General features: G+C 42.3%; 1 protein-coding gene across 1 annotated transcript in view; it reads right to left on the bottom strand.

The window, feature by feature from the left end:
- LOC144933793 (serine/threonine-protein kinase 33-like) overlaps positions 1–14,173 on the bottom strand; it is a 98,645-nt gene extending 84,472 nt beyond the window's left edge. Inside the window, exon 1 of the mRNA XM_078858921.1 lies at positions 14,045–14,173. The gene's annotated coding sequence lies outside the window, so the exon portion shown is untranslated. The remainder of the gene's footprint in view (positions 1–14,044) is intronic.
- Between the last annotated feature and the right edge of the window lie 657 nt (positions 14,174–14,830).

Genomic DNA, 14,830 nt, shown 5'->3' on the forward strand with positions numbered 1-14,830 from the left:
AAAGTGTTTTTATGGGCTTTTTACAACTCTGCTGATGGTAGATTCGAGCTTTACAGCACATTTATACACACTTAGGAGAAGTTAACTCCGTTTTCGCTCATCTGTGGACACCATTGCAGTCACGAAAATATAAAACATTTACAAAGCAAAAGTGATACTTATAATTTTTTTGAAATAACATTTCAATAGGGTTTCAACATTCGTAACATTAAATAGTTTACTTAAAAAACCGTTTCGGATTACAATGAGACGGGTTCTTTTTTAAAGACAAATTGTACACGAATAAGAAAGTTACAAAAATGACAGAAATATTAAAGTGATTTAACCTACCCAGTTTATTCAATTCCCTACCTCTGTCCACCCAACAATGTAAATGGGTATAACGCCGTCGATAAGAGAGCTCACACATGCTGGCAAAGTATGACTTCTCTCACCTCTTCCAAGACGTTTGGCCAGGGAGAAAAAGTGGGCCAAATTATGCTTTGGAAGGGCTCTCTGTGGCTTCCTCTAGAAGAGGACGTTCCACCATCAGTGGATGTAAGAAAGAACTTGCAGGGTTGCGCCTTTAGCTTTTATCGACCACAGGAGAGCCCGACTGGCTCTTTCATGAGGTTCGTTCATTTGGGATTTTTATTTTAGCCAATGCCATTTGAATGAGTAGTTTGAAAATAGGAGAAAACCAGAGAACGCAAAGAAACCGCACACAGATTGAAAACTCATTTTCTAAATTGAAAAATAATTTCTTTGGAACAGTTTTTTGCGTTTAGTTTGTTGTCCTTTCACTGCACCCCCAATTAGCACGGTTCAAAATACATATGCCCAAATAAGCCACTTCGTTGAGCTATCATTTGTGTCAAAAAGAAGTTCAACACACATATGTACAATGTCTATACAGCATCCTGTAACACCTGTTTTATGCATGGCGGTCACGTATCCAACCACTATCCAGAATCAAACCTGCTTAGCGTCTGAGATCTAACAAGATCTGACACATTCCATGTGATTTGGTCATTTGAAAACGTACAGTATTTATAATGATTATTCTATTGCATGTGACAATATGTTCAGGAGCTAAACACCATTGTCAAAGTCTGCCAGCCACGAAAGGGCTTCAAGAGAAGGTTCGTGTAGTTTTACTATTCGTACGTCGAAGGAGGGGACATTGATTAAAAGATCATTACGATAAAGTTCACGGTGTCTCGGTAATTAAAATTTTGGTGCGCTTGGAAAATCTACCACGTGACAGGGAAGAGCTGGGAATCGATCTCCTAAATCTCTCAATCTGTCATCACGGTCATCATCGCAAGCATGACGATCTCCCCAAGCCGTCGCCGTCTCTTGCGCTCCTGTGATGAAACAATCCACCCAGCACCTGGGCACAACGTGGCTTTTCATCCTGTCAGCTAAGGGCGAAGAACACACGGTGCCGTATTGTGATCTATCTAAAAAACAGTCCTCACGGCATATTTATATTTTCTACAACTACGACACGGGTTGCGTTGAAACCACGCGACGTTCACGCAGTACGAAGCCGACTTTCTAGTTGCACTAGCGCCGTGTGTTTCAACTAAACGCGAATTTTACGCAACATCTACACCTCGTTTTTGTAATGAAACTACAGAGATGTCGTGCAATTGTGTTTGGATTTATTTAGAAACGAAACACAAACTCTACGTTGTGTAGAATTGTACTTTATTTTATTTATTCACGTTCATTTGCTTACATCAGCCATTCTTCTTTAATAGACAATCAAATGCATGCTCAACAATGCACACTATGCGTAAGAATACGTAACGGATTGGTGTAGACTATAACCCATCCGATTTAAAGCTTTCGTGACTGCAGGGATTCATCTTCTTGGTTCTTTCGGTAATATGCTAAATTCCTCTTGATATGCAAATTATTTTGTTAAGGCGCTCTTCTTCCCACCTCCCCCCCTCCAACCCAGCTTAAATATACGCTCCAAGCTTGGTGGTGGTTCATTCTTCACCTGAGGACGGCTGCTTGCGTTGTGGCCGAAACGTCGTGAGAATTGTTTTATTATGTTTTATTTTTATTCTTTTATTACTTCCCTTCTACGTGACTTTACCGAAAGAAGCAAGAAGATATAACCCACCCGTGAATAATATCAAGCTGTGCGGTGCAAGGCCAATCGAGGGACGACTTTCTTGAGCACAATCCATGGAGCCATGAAATCGGCGCGTGTGTACGCGCTACGGCACGGAGAGGCCCTCATCCAGCAGTGGATCGTTCACGTCTGAAGATGACAATGAATGAATGAATGAAAAATAATTTACAGAGTTATTTATAAACTGGAATTACCTGTTCACTATACCGTACTGTGTCTGTAAACACACTTGTAAAATCAAACTGTCAAACCTCATGACAAGAGGAAGAATTCCGAATTTTTACGGAAAAAAATATAATAGTACACCGCAAAAATGTATCGTTAATATTTGAGTGATTTATTTCCATTTATTTATCCACAAAAGCATCACTGAATATCTAGACCCCTTATTTAGGACTTCCCTGCCATGGAATGATTGGCCGACTGAATTTATTTTTTATTTTACTTTGATTAATTTTAATTTTAATTTTTTACCTACGTGACTTTACCGAAAAAACCTAAGAATATGAATTTCAATTCTCTTTTGCGGACAAGGCTGACCGTACACAGAGAATAATACCACCACTACGCCAGACTGTGGACAAAGCTTGGAGGGGAATACATAGAGGGACACTTGTTCAAAAAAATGTCATTCCCCCACTGCTGTGCGGTAGTTGTAAAGCAATGTAGCAACCGTGCACGTGCGTGCGTGCTGGGCCCATCGCCACCATGTAGCAATTGTCATACCAGCTGTGGAGGCTTTAGCAGGCAGTGTGTACACACTCTTCTCACTGGGGGGCGGGGGGGGGCCTTGCAGGTAAGGTCACGCCGGCAGCTCCTCTGTAAAGGCGCAGCTCGGTGCAGTATCAAACAAAAAAAGATCCCCCGTGTAGCCTTAACAGACTGTTGGGGCAAGTGCCGTTAGCGAGCACCTATGAAGGCCGGAACGGTACACAAGGGGGTGGGTGGCCAGAACCACGCCCGACCGCCTTTGTCTCCCCAGTGGCGATGTTTACACACCGCACCAGGTACTCATTTTAGGCTGAGTCGACCTAGGGGAGGCCCAGGACCGGTTCATATAATCGTCACTGGAGGTTTTGGCCGTGAGCGGAATTCGAACCCCGGGTCGCCAGGTTCATAGCGCAGCGCGCTAACCGCTACACTACCGTTCCCCATTATCAAACACGCCAACATACACACACACAAATATAATGTCGCGTGTGTTCAACTATAACGTTACGCCTCGTGTTGGCCTGAGTTGATAGACGTTACGTTAACACAGGAAGAGGTTACATTCCAAACGTATTTGCGTAAAAAAAACCCCACATCCCGCACCATCAAGCATGATGAACAGGCACTTTAATCGCAAGACACCACCAGCATGTTTTTTTGGTAATGAGTAAGTTAGCTATTAATCGAAATGTAACAGGGCCGGACAGGGGGGGGGTCATTAAGTGGGTTTCTGGAGGACACGTGACACTGGGAGTCTGCGCCTGGGTGACTTTACGGCAATACAAATGCAGAACGTGTGCGCGCCCGGCTCACCTAAGCTTGAAGGAGCACCCATCCCACTAAAGTGCCATAGTCACAGATCGCACTGGCTGGGGACTAAAGGTGCAGGTGGACAAGTGAAAGGGGCCGATATGTAATAGATATGTGCGCGTTAGGTTATTGAACTTGTTCTTTCGCACCGTACGTAGCCAACCGTGCTAATCGGAGGAACGCAGATAGGTTACTGGACACACATAAAGCGCAAGGCTACTTAGAACATGGGGGAAACTCTCCACTCTACATTAAAAGTGAGCAAATTAATGTGAGATTGAGAAACGTGACTGCATGTGAAAAAGTTGGATTTGTGAACATCTGTGGCAAATGACAGTTACATGCTGTTCTGTGTGTGGGTGGTTACATTAGAATCAGGGTGGACATGCGATGGTCGGATGTGACGTTGTACTCTGTACCCTGAACGACAATCACGTAACATCTCTCACCAGTTCATCATTCACGTAGTTTTCTTCTAAACTATAAACAAAACCATTTTTTATTTCACCAGGTAGGTCTCACTGAGCTATATAGATCTTTTTCAGAAGCGACCTGGCCACAAATGATAGCTCAACGAAGTGGCTTATCAAATGGACATTTATAGCAGCAAAATACTCTAAACGCACGTTGACCACGGGGAGAGAAAGAGAAAACACGCAAACTCCAAAAATACCGACGTCATGGTCGGGATCGAACCCACGATCCTCCTGTACACCAGGCGAGATAGTTAACATCTCACCACCGTGGCGCCCCTGTGCACCACGTAGCAATGAAATCAGTGCGAGACAGATTGTCGCGTTGTGAAACCCAATGAGATGGCGACGGATTGGGCAGGCCTTTATCCAGCAGTGGATAAACCATGGCTAATGATGACGATCGTGATATGTGCACATTCGTACATATTTACAAATTCACACCTTGTATTTTTTACGCGGTTGTACCTTCAATTCCAGCCCGCCACAAACATTGTAAGAAATATTTGCCAAATTAAAAAAAATGAATTAAAGTCCTGTTTTTATCCCACGGTTGAATGAAGGCCTTCCCTCACACCATCGTGTAGATATTGGGGTTGTTTGATCATAATTCACCATGCTAAGCAATGTGGGATAGTAAAGGCGAGAGCCCAGGACCGATTTAGAAATCATCCCTTAGTCACAGCCACTGTTGGATGAAGGCCTCTCCGCACCTGTTGGCAATGGGGTTGTTCGACCACATTTCAACACTCACGTTAGCCATGGCCAGGAATTGAACCCAAGTCGCTGGGTTCATCGCACAGTACGTTAACCACATGGCTACTGCTTCACCTCACATTAACCATCATACTTATATTAACAATGCGGACCAGGACATAGGCTCCCAATAACCTTCTCCTGTACTACGTATCACAGCTTCCTTAATATCCATCTTCCAGCAATGTCTTGAACTATTACCCGGTGAAAGGTGGGATTTTACCATGTTACTTTCACATCAATCACAAGCTTGCTGTGAAATCAAAGAGTCAGCTGCCCAGTTTGAACTTTTCGGATTGTAACCACATGGGCCCAAGACTGACGCTGCTGTCTAATCGGTGTAAGTGTGTTCAGTGTTGTTCACAGGTCAAATCATTGCCACTCATTAGCCTGGCACTCTGTGCTCAACTGAGCTGCACCCTCCTCTTTCTAACAATATTTTTTTAAGCTGTACATGACACTTCGTGAAAGTGGTGCCTATTGGCACTTCAAGATGAAGCTATTGAACATTTACTAAGGTTTCAAACACTTTGTTCAAAGTTCTTCAAAGGCCTATTCCGTCTAGTTACATGATCAGCAAATGTACAAAAATGTTTCATGAATTTCCGTCGCATGTCTAAAGCACTTTTAGCTTTCGACATGGAAATAAATTAAGATTAGGCTCTTCAGTGAACAGAATACAATCCAACCTGCACTATATTGAAGAAGCATATCATCTTAAATATACAGTACCACATAGTAATAGGTTTTTTACCCTTTCAACTGGTACAAAAACTGACACATTTATACAAGGCATCATGTTTGCAATAACCACAACACAAGCAGTCAAAATGCAAACAAAAAGAAACAACTCTGATGATGATAATGATATGCACTGTCCTTGAAGTTGATTGGTCCACGCCCGAGGTTATTGCAAACATGATGCCTTGTATAAAGGTGTCAGTTTTTGTACCAGTTGAAAGGGTAAAAACCTATTACTATATTTTGCCACTGGTAAAGGAGGTCTCATAGTGTAAATGCTTACCCCGAGCTCTCAATACTCTGATAGTGCGCTGTCTTTGAGTTGTATGCCTTTTGGCGTCATTTGGTCCAACACCAATGGAGACTAGGCTCTAAGAAAAGCTGTTTCGGGTGTGGACCAATCAACTTCAAGGACAGTGCATATCATTATCATCATCAGAATTGTTTCTTTTTGTTTGCATTTTGACTGCTTGTGTTGTGGTTATTGCAAACATGATGCCTTGTATAAAGGTGTCAGTTTTTGTACCAGTTGAAAGGGTAAAAACCTATTACTATATTTTGCCACTGGTAAAGGAGGTCTCATAGTATACAGTACCACATTAGGGGTGCAGTGGTGGCAACAGTGGTGAGTACATTGCAGTTAGAACCAGCGACCTGAGTTTGATTCCCGGCCATGTCTAAATCAGTGGCGGATGATATCTCAACTGGTTCTGAGGCCCCCTCTACCCGTGGTGAGGTATGGTCAAACACACAGCATGGGGAGGTCTTCATTACAAAAACAATGGACTGATATTTTGTTATTAATGAAATTATGAATATCAATTTTCTCAAAAAAATGTAGATACCCAAAAGTGCATTGTCCCCGTTCGTGAGACCACCAATGATTTTTTTATATTTTGTCATTAATGAAATTATGAATATCAATTTTCTAAAACGAGACGCTTTGAAAAAATGTAGATACCCAAAAGTGCAGTGTCCGGTTCGTCAGACCACCAATTTTTTTTATATTTTGTCATTAATGAAATTATGAATATAAATGTTCTCAAACGAGACGCTGTGAAAAAATGTAGATACCCAAAAGTGCATTGTCCCCGTTCGTGAGCCGACAAACGGTGCAAATGTCATTCAGAAGCGCTGCTATGTATGGGCACCTGGCAAGTGTTGGACGTCTACCAACCTGACTGTGAGCGTCCTCATGTAATATTTTCCAATAGAAGGTAGATTTTATTCATTTTAGCAGGAAGGGACCAATACGCTGACAGGCTCTGTTTTATTGGCGTCCTGCGAAAGTTGAGATATTAGAGAGTTACGGGGGTTGGTCTCAATCTGTCACTACAATACAAATCGCAAGTATCGGTACGCGCTCTACATGTTACAGGAATAGTGGGAGGGAAATACACTGCAGGTGATTTATGTGGACCGAATGTAAACACGTTATATCCAGGCTTGTTAATAACCAGTGTGTCTAATTGTCGGTTTGCCAACATACATGCAAGCAACCTGCCCACAGATCGGTTTCATACATTTCTACGGTCTTCACTCTAGAAGCCAGTCAGTAGCATCAGCTTACTCTGCTGTGGAAGATCAAACGTACAGGTTGTCCATGACCACATCACCACCTCTTAACTGTGATGGCAAGACAGACACCCTTGTCTCTTTCAACAGCTCCCTTTACAAACCCAACCTCTGTCCCAACTACAAAAGACTCCGCTGACTGTAAGCTTCAGCACTGGGCTATCGTTTCAGTGAGGCATTCTCACATTGTGAGTTTATATGAATGGCAACTCTATATTGATGCCCATTTATGAAGGGGAATTGATCAAGACGATGGTATTTTCCAGATTATAAGATACGACGGGAAGTAAGACACAGCTCAAACTTTAGTGCCTTGTGTCAAAAACATTCTACGAATCTGTATAAGACAAAGAGACACAGATGTTAATTTATAAAACGCACTCCCAAATGTTCCTTTAAAATGCACGAGAAAAATGCGTGCCCTATAGTCCAGGGAATACGGTGTTTGATTTTATATTTATATTAAAACTCAACACCGCAGTTCATTTCCTAGAGAATCAAGTAATTCATCCATATTCAAGTGTCTCTAGCTATTTAAGCTCAAATGGCATAAGGAATTGTAGTAATCTCTGTAAACCAATTCCAATCACCCGACCTCATTATGTCAGTCTTGCCGAGTCAATAGATATTTAAACAAAAGTAAAATATTTAATTTAACAACCCCACAGCGTAAGATCTGTTTTCTTTTTCTGATTATATTGGAACGTAAATTCTCAAAATATTATTTCACCAAGACGCGACATGCTCCCTTTAATCTCGGGAAATTCGGTTTGTTCTAAATAAAATAAATTAAAAGTGACATTTGACCAAGTAAATCAGGCCTACACTATTCCTATTGAATTTAAATTACTTAAAGCAACTATTGCAATATATTGTTGTCAATATTCAGATTTTTTAAATGTATATTCAGATTATTTTGTTGTCATTAATTTGGAAGAATAAATAATGGGTACTTTATTACACTTTAACAGTAATAAAATTATCACGATGTAAACATACAAATAATTAATCATATGCAAACGAGAAATGCCACAGTCTTCATTGACAAAACCACATACAATAACACAATTCAGGATCTACTTAATGATGCTAGCTATACAAAAATTAAAAGAGATCCCACCAACAGCCTCGCTACGAAAACCAAATATATCATCACCGATTCGACATCTTTAATCGAACCAACCAAGCGGTTTTCCTTAAAACTTGCAAACCCACTGGCTATCAACAAAGATTCGTTCATGAAGCCATTCATAAATTTCGACACAGACACAATTTCAACCGATAAGATGGGTACAAACTTAGCAATCATTGGAAGGACGTTATCAACCAGTTTAAGTCTTAACTGGCTGCGATGTTCCCTTACTGCCACCTTCCGATGTTAATTTTATATTTTTCTCCCCTCGTGGCTTCGGCTTTCCGATTTCACATAAGAAGGTTGAATTTCTCGCGCCCACGTGACCACCTACAGACGCCGACCTCTGCGTCGCGGTGGCTCTGCGATATCATATGAACATGCTAATCTCTCACGTGAACATGCTAATCTCTCACGTGAAGATGCTAATCTCTCACGTGAACATGCTAATCTCTCACGTGAACATGCTAATCTCTCGCATGAACATGCTAATCTCTCACATGAACATGTTAATCTCTCACGTGAACATGCTAATCTCTCACATGAACATGCTAATCTCTCACATGAACATGCTAATCTCTCACGTGAACATGTTAATCTCTCACGTGAACATGCTAATCTCTCACATGAACATGCTAATCTCTCACGTGAACATGCTAATCTCTCACGTGAACATGCTAATCTCTCACGTGAACATGCTAATCTCTCGCGTGAACATGCTAATCTCTCACGTGAACATGCTAATCTCTCACATGAACATGCTAATCTCTCACATGAACATGTTAATCTCTCACGTGAACATGTTAATCTCTCACGTGAACATGCTTATCTCTCACGTGAACATGCTAATCTCTCGCGTGAACATGCTAATCTCTCACATGAACATGTTAATTTCTCACGTGAACATGCTTATCTCTCGCGTGAACATGCTAATCTCTCGCGTGAACATGGTAATCTCTCGCGTGAACATGCTAATCTCTCACATGAACATGCTAATCTCTCACATAAAAACAGAGTGCATTCAGCAGGTTCCTCCTCTTTCCTCCTGATGACGTTCGCTTGTGTTGTGATCGAAAAGTCGGAAGTTTTTTGGTTATTTTCTTTGAACCATCTACGTGACTTTACCGAAAGACCCAAGAATACGAATATGAGAAATATCTGCATCCTTTACGCGAGCTTAATTACCCATACATTTTTTATTACATGTAAATAAAACACAAGCGCGACTGGCACATTTAAATAGGTTACAATAATGAATTATAATAATTAATTTTCCCTATTTTCATACCAACACTATCACAATGCAACGGCCACGTGTTTTACTGGCGTAATGAATGAGCTGGCTGGTCTATATTTGGACTACATTTTGCAAAACGAAACAGGAGCATTGGGGAACACAATGCTTGCCACACAAGCTCTCCTCTGGCTGTGTGTCACGAGCCTCAGACTGAAATGTAACTCTACTCGAGGGGGCTTTGTTACAGCCTCTGTATATAATCCCTGCCACGTAAACCTCCCTTCTCTGTCCATCCTTCACATCAACTGGTTCTCTCACACCAGCCCTCCCAACTCCAAGTGGCAAAACCCACACCCTCACCAGCAACCCACCACCCAGAATACCATAAAATACTATAATCTCACACATTTCAGACAATTTCTTCAAGTAGATTTGCCCCGTAGACACTGCCTCAGATGGTTGTGCTATCTAATCTTCCACATGGACAAAATCATGAGGGACAGGTTTACTATTTCATGTTTTAAACTTTACCATTTTATATTTTGACTTAAAACTTTCGTGACTGCAGGGATTCATATTCTTTGGTTCTTTCGGTAAAGTCACGTTGATAGAAAAAGAATAATAAAAATAAAGTAATTTTTTTTAAAACAAAAACCACTAATATAGACTGTAGCCTGTTTTTTAATCTGAGTAAGTGTACTGGTAGTCTAAAATGTAGACTGTAACCTGGTTTTTAAGTTTGGTGAGTGTACTGGCAGTCTATAATGTATACTGTAGCCTGGTTCTTCACCTGAGTGAGTGTACTGGCAGTCTATAATGGAGACTGTAGCCTGGTTATTAAGTTTGGTGAGTGTACTGGCAGTCTATAATGTAGACTGTAGCCTGGTTCTTCACCTGAGTGAGTGTACTGGCAGTCTATAATGTATACTGTAGTCTGGTTATTAAGCTTGGTGAGTGTACTGGCAGTCTATAATGTAGACTGTAGCCTGGTTCTTCACCTGAGTGTGCATACTGACAGTCTATAATGTAGACGTATTCTTTGGTTCTTTCGGTAAAATAATTTAAAAAAATTAAACCATGACGTTTCGATCACAACACAAGCGATCGTCTTCATTTTACTGGTGCAGAGTAACCTAACCATGCGAGCAATGCCAGGTAATCTTTATCAATGACAGATACAACAGGGCTTGTCTGGTATTGTCTCCATAAGGGGCTGAATAATGAATTTGAAATCTTCGATCCCTGAACTGTGTAGCTGGTGAACTGGCCAAGGCACCCCACCCTTTATTTCCCATCAATGATGTTTTCAATCACACTGCATTTCGAGCGAAAAACCCACACATGCGCTGGGTTTGAAATACATACATAATCCATGGTGTGGAGTGGTGGTCCAGGTAATTGTGGTTAGCGAACTACTATGATCGAACATCAGTGGTGAGTCATGGCCAGCATCGTGAAGCAGAGGTGGGACAAAGTCATTGTTATGCAAGTCCAAGTCGAGTCGCAAGTCATCAAATTCATGACTCGAGTCTGACTCGAGTCCAAGTCACATGACTCGAGTCCACATCTCATAGGTGGGACAAAGTCATTGTTATGCAAGTCCAAGTCGAGTCGCAAGTCATCAAATTCATGACTCGAGTCTGACTCGAGTCCAAGTCACATGACTCGAGTCCACACCTCTGTCGTGAAGTATGGTCAAACAAATCCATTGACCTACACGGTGTGGAAAAGCTGTCATCCAGCAGTGGATCTACAAATTGCTGGATATTTTTTACGTAATTTTACATTATTCAAAAAATTAAAAGAAATGCGTTGCACCCAGGATGACTCAAATACCATTTCTTATTTATCCAGAGTTATGTGTCCATTTTCACTTTCATCTCCAGCATTAATTGTTAAACTCTGACAGGACACAGATACATATGAATGGATGTACAGTGATATTGCCAAGCCTTGAAAGACATAGTGTCCACTCATTTTTCTTTCATCACCATTTTCACCAATATGATTGGATGCAGACACAATGGCTCTTTCAGATCGTATAACTGTACATATAAAACATGGAATTATTTGGAAATTAACAAGCACTGTAATGATCCCTCTCAATTTAAAGTTTGTACAACTGGAAATAACAAGTACAAATATGTAAATTACAGCCACCTTATCAATCTGCTGCCGGATCGAGGCCCACCCAACCATTTTAGTCATGGGGTTAAATCACACTTCATCGCGCTCGTCAGACGCAGGTTGCTGAAGGTGGGGAGGCCAAGACCAATCTTGAAGACCAGTTCAGATGTCCAACACCACTGATGCTAGCCGTGGCTCCGAATCGACCTCAGGTCACCGAGTTCACCAGGGCCCCACATACATTATACAGGCAAAGTATGCTTCTGTGGTGTGATGGTTAGCACACTGGACTTGCAATCCAGAAGCCACCTGTTCCGTCTCTCTGTGCGGCAGTTGAAACAATTGGAATGTTTATTAACCCCCCCCCCCCACCACAGCTCTGTTCACCTATAACAGACGTAGGCTTTCGCGACTAATATAATCGATAATACAGTTTTTTGGGGGTTAGATCACGTAAATATAAATGTGTTGTTAAACCCACGACCACCCGACAGAGCCAATTAGTAAGGTTTGTCACGTAAACAGAACATGCCAATTCGTTACTAGTCCAGCACTAACCGGTGTGTTGGAGAACAAATCCACAACATTTACAATCGGAGTACGACGTTTCACCAGTAATTACAACCATCATCATCAGGCGGCAGCCAGATTTGTGGAGAAATCCTCCTGTTTAGCAGTATAAAACTACAAAATACAAATGCTATTGCACCACGTAATGCCCACTAAGGTGTTATAGCTTTTTTACAGAAGCTACCTGGCCGAAAATGATAGCTCAACGAAGTAGCTTATCATGTGGACAATTAAAGCAGCCAAATACTCTAAATGCATGCTTATAAATTTAACTATAAATGGGTTAACCAGGGTTCGTTGATATTCAGGTCACGTGTGGTGGGGTAAAGGTCAGTTATAGTACTTCCTCCTTTCCCAAGACGTCTGACCAATGTAGAAGGAAGAGTAGGCCAAAGAACCCTCCGGAGGGGCTCTGTAGGGCTCCCTCTCGTGGAGGCCCTTTCTGCCAGCATTGGCGCGAGCGAGCCATTTCAGGGATGCACCTTTACATGTAATGTCAAGAAAAGATCGCGTACATGTTAAATACATGTAGGGTGGCGTGGGATTTAAACTCTTGATTTTATTCTGGAGGGCAATGCTCTGGCGTTTTTGACTGATACGTATCGAGTCTTACTCACTTTCAAAAGCAATTCATGAAGAGAAGAGGGACACAAGAAGGTACCTGAGCAATGTTCCTGAATCATTATAAAAGAAATGGTCACTGAGTCACACAAACGTTTACAAATGAGTGCAGCAATCAACTACCAACGAGATGTATAGCTCATTTTAAGAAGTGACCTTGCAACAAATGATAGCCCAACGAAGTGGCTTATCATGTGGATATTTAAAGCAGTCAAATACTCGAAACTCACGTTTCTAAATGAGGAGGAAGAAAAACCGGAGGAGCTGGAGAAAATTTCACGCTACCACGGGGAGAGAGAAATATACAAACTCCAAATATACAGCAGCAGGCATCGTCAGGGTCGCGATCGAACCCACGACCTCCTGCGTACCTGGCGAGGTAGCCGAGCAGGCAAAAAAATGTCCGCGTAGGTGCGTGCGAAGCAAGATGGCAAATAAGAACGCGATTGTGAGTTGCTATGCAATAACGGGCTCGTGTCGAGACTGCCCATCGCAGGGCTCACGGTACCACGTTGTGTGGCGTTCCGCATTGCGAAGCACAATAAAAGGCACCGAGCTCAAATGGGTTTGTTTTTGTTATCGCGTTGAATACCGACGGAATTAAAAACAATCATTGCCATTGGAAAAAAAGCCATCAGAGAAAAATAAACTGTTGTGAAAGTCGACGTCAATATTTGGCCGCGAATTTAAAAAAAGCCACGGCAATGTATACAATAGCGTGCCCAAAGATGTAAGTTCAAATGATACATCACTTAAATGTTTAATTGAGAGTAATATTTATTGTACTCGTAAACTACTATACGGAGTTATAAGAAGCGAAATTATATTGTATTATGTTTTATTTTTATTATTTTATTATTTCCCTTCTACGTGACTTTACCGAAAGAACCAAAAAGATGAATCCCTGCAGTCACGAAAGCTTTAAATCGAAATTTACTATACGGAGTGTTCAACGCAGCCTTTATCATGAAAGGCCTCAATGCTCATTTGAGCAGGAAATCACTTTAAAAAACAATTACGTATTCCCTGTTCTCAATGACTGATTTGTACTTAATCCATATATTCCTGCAATGGCATGGACTTCTTGTTTGAGTCACATTTTATTGTAATTTCGAATTACAGTCTAGCATTGGACACCGCAGTCGTTTTACTCATTCACTCACCTGAATCCTGGCAAGGGCAGATCAGATGACCAACGACTCTTGCTGGGATGCGAGAGAAGTTCAGCCGGTGAGCCGGGTGCTCTATCACTTGGCACAACCGCCCGGTTGCGCCATGCCATCCCAGGCTTGCCAGGGGGGTGGGATGGTGGTAGGGGGGTTACCGAGAGAGGAGGTGTGGGCTGGTGAGAGGACGGCGTTCGGGTGGCGAGGGGGGCAGGGAGGGAAGGACGCGGACACGAGGTGCAGTGGGCACTGGTTTGAGTGCGCTCCCTCCACCCGGAGCCACTTCCCTGCGCAGAGCGCGACCATCGGTGCCCAAGCCAAGCCTCGCAGCACGAGGCGCGGACGGAGTCTTGAGCCGTGATGTCATCTCGGTCGCCGTGGTGACTGACGACACTGAAAAGAGCAAACACCGCACGTGCCGTGCACCTCGTCGGAGAGTTAAAGAGGTGGCGCGCGCGCGCGTTGCCCTGCACGGGACATTATGGGCCCTGTTGTCACTGGGGCTTCACCGGCTTTTTGTGCGTCACGCTTATACAAATTGTTATAAGAAGCGAAAAGTTCGCGAAGGATTGGTGCGCGTGTGTGTGTTTGTGTCTTTGTACGTGTACATACAGAGTCTTAGCTGGAATACGGCAGTGGTGTTTAATGAAGTGAGTGATTTAAGATGGATAAAAGCGAGCATGATCGTGTAGTAGTTACTGATTATAGTTGGTAACGTTTTAGAATGTGTGTAAAGTTTTTTTAGATGAATAAAGAGGAAACTTGGTCAGACATTCTATTTAC

This window comes from Lampetra fluviatilis, chromosome 8 (assembly GCF_964198595.1).
Source record: "Lampetra fluviatilis chromosome 8, kcLamFluv1.1, whole genome shotgun sequence".
NCBI lineage: Eukaryota > Metazoa > Chordata > Hyperoartia > Petromyzontiformes > Petromyzontidae > Lampetra > Lampetra fluviatilis.